Below are 2,912 nucleotides of genomic sequence, written 5' to 3'. Positions count from 1 at the left end.
CTGCCTTTGTGCTACTGTATAACCACTCTGTATACAACACACACACACACACACACACACACACACACACACACACACACACACACACACACACACACACACACACACACACACACACACACACACACACACACACACACACACACACACACACACACACACACACACACACACACACACACACACACACACACAGAGGGAGAGAGAGGGGGCAGTGTGGAATCTGAGAAATGACAGTTATGTCACATTAATAAACATTTAGTTATTAACACATCCCACGATGCATTTCACCTCCCACACTAACTAACACAAGTGCATCACACATTGTCCTTCTACTCTGACAAACAACTGCAGTAGCTGGAACAAACAACTTGTAAATACATGACTGCAGTAGCTAAAACAAATAACTGGTAAATATGAGTGTAGTAGCTAAAACAAATAACTGGTAAATATGAGTGTAGTAGCTAAAACAAATAACTGGTAAATATGAGTGTAGTAGCTAAAACAAATAACTGGTAAATATGAGTGTAGTAGCAATTACAAACATGTTGTAAAATACTTTATTATATCATGTATAAATTACACTCACCAAGAAGAAGTTAACACAGAAAACTCAAATCAGAATAAAAACAACCAGAGGATGATGTCATAATGAAAACAACTAGAAGATGACGTCATAATGAAAACAACTAGAAGATGATGTCATAATAAATACAACTAGAAGATGATGTCATAACAAAATAACAAAGCTGTCTACAAGTGGTCATAAGAAATGGAGAAAAACCAAGCACATTTTCTGAAACGTAATCCTAAGCATTTTCTTATTTACATGTTGACCTGTCTCTCCTTCACTTTAGTGTTTAGTGACGGGGTTGTATTCATTAGGGCATAATGTTGCAAAATGTTTTACAATGGACAACGAAAATGAACATTTCTTATTGGACACGTTCAGGTAATCCCTCCCTGTTTCAGTCCATTTTCTCCCAAAGTAATGAACACAACCCTGGTTTGACACGGTTCAGACATACTCCTTCTCCTCTACCACCACAGGCAGTGGGTTACTCCTCCCACCTCCCCCAAAAGTAGGCGTCGCCCTAACCCCTGGAGGGGAGGAGCCTGCGTTCAGCAGAGCCCCTCCAACCAGCAGCAGAATTCCCGCCCCCCAGCCCAGATACAAGGCGGGGCCTAACTCTCTTCAGGGGCGCGGCGACTTTTGGATCGTAAAAATCCCTGACCACGGCGTAGGCCGTCCAGCAGATGGGTATCAGGTAGAGCAGCCCAGAGAAGAAGAACAGAGCCCCAGCCACGCGGGCTAGCCTAGCCTTGGACGAGTAAGCTCCTTCCCCTAGACACTTGGTGCACTTAGCCCCAGCCACGCCTAGCAGGAGGGCGAAGAGGCAGAAGAGGAGGGAGAGCACGGAGAGGGTACGGGACACCTGGGCGGAGACGGGGAGGGCCAGGGTAGAGTCGTAAGTCTTACACTGGATCTGTCCCGTACTCTGGGACAAACACGTCATCCATAGCCCCTCCCAGAGAACCTGGGCGATCACGATCTCCCCGCCCGCGAAGGCGGAGACTCGCCACAAGGGGGCGGCGCAGACGAGAGCCCCGCCCACCCAGCCCATCATGGCCAATAGGAGGCCAAGTAGCTGTAGACCTGTGGACGCCATGGCGACGTGCAAAAGTCCCAAACAGTTCTGTTCAACTGGGCCTCTGGTGTGTTTCCCTGGTTTTCACTAGATGATGAGTGTTGTCAAGATGGCGTCAAATCCTCCTCTCTTCTCCAAAACAATGATTACAGGTGACAGAGGTTCCCCTCGATAATGTGTTCTTGTACGTTCCGGGATTTGTCTCTTTCCTCTTGGTTGAATATCCAGTAGTTCTGTGTCTTATGGTAGAAACAGTGATGGTCTCCTCTTCCACATCCTCAGACGGGTCAACAGCAACAACAATATTCCTGTCAGGACATGATGAAGAAATGCATTGTAAATACTCTGAACCTATGTTTATGTTAATGTATACACACATAATAATTCCCAACATAGTAAAATGATAACATGTCCCAACATATTAGCCTAATAACATGCGATATGACATAATAACCAGTAACTCTTAGACATTTCAGAAAGCAACAGAATCAAAACAGTCATTCTGACATGATAAGACAGTTACATAGATAACCATGATAAGACAGTTACATAGATAACCATGATAAGACAGTTACAGAGATAACCATGATAAGACAGTTACAGAGATAACCATGATAAGACAGTTACAGAGATAACAATGATAAGACAGTTACATAGATAACCATGATAAGACAGTTACATAGATAACCATGATAAGACAGTTACATAGATAACCATGATAATACTTACTATTCAAACCCCAGAGGACTCTGCAGCTGTCTACCAGTGGACAGAATGAAGAGGTCTGTCCTGGGTAGTGTGACACTGTGGAGTAGGAGAGGTCTGTCCTGGGTAGTGTGACACTGTGGAGTTGTAGAAGTCTGTCCTGGGTAGTGTAACACTGTGGAGTTGTAGAAGTCTTTCCTGGGTAGTGTAACACTGTGGAGTAGTAGAGTCCTGTCCTGGGTAGTGTAACACTGTGGAGTAGTAGAGTCCTGTCCTGAGTAGTGTAAAACTGTGGAATTGTAGAGGTCTGTCCTGGGTAGTGTAACACTGTGGAGTAGTAGAGTCCTGTCCTGGGTAGTGTAACACTGTGGAGTAGTAGAGTCCTGTCTTGGGTAGTGTGACACTGTGGAGTAGTAGAGTCCTGTCCTGGGTAGTGTAACACTGTGGAGTAGTAGAGTCCTGTCCTGGGTAGTGTGACACTGTGGAGTAGGAGAGTCCTGTCCTGGGTAGTGTAACACTGTGGAGTAGTAGAGTCCTGTCTTGGGTAGTGTGACACTG

General features: G+C 45.1%; 1 pseudogene; it reads right to left on the bottom strand.

The window, feature by feature from the left end:
* Positions 1 to 546: 546 nt before the first annotated feature.
* LOC124024164 lies at positions 547 to 2,912 on the bottom strand (annotated as a pseudogene).

The sequence above is a fragment of the Oncorhynchus gorbuscha genome, unplaced genomic scaffold (assembly GCF_021184085.1).
Source record: "Oncorhynchus gorbuscha isolate QuinsamMale2020 ecotype Even-year unplaced genomic scaffold, OgorEven_v1.0 Un_scaffold_1754, whole genome shotgun sequence".
Classification (NCBI taxonomy): domain Eukaryota; kingdom Metazoa; phylum Chordata; class Actinopteri; order Salmoniformes; family Salmonidae; genus Oncorhynchus; species Oncorhynchus gorbuscha.
This window is presented reverse-complemented; position numbering and strand designations above follow the sequence as displayed.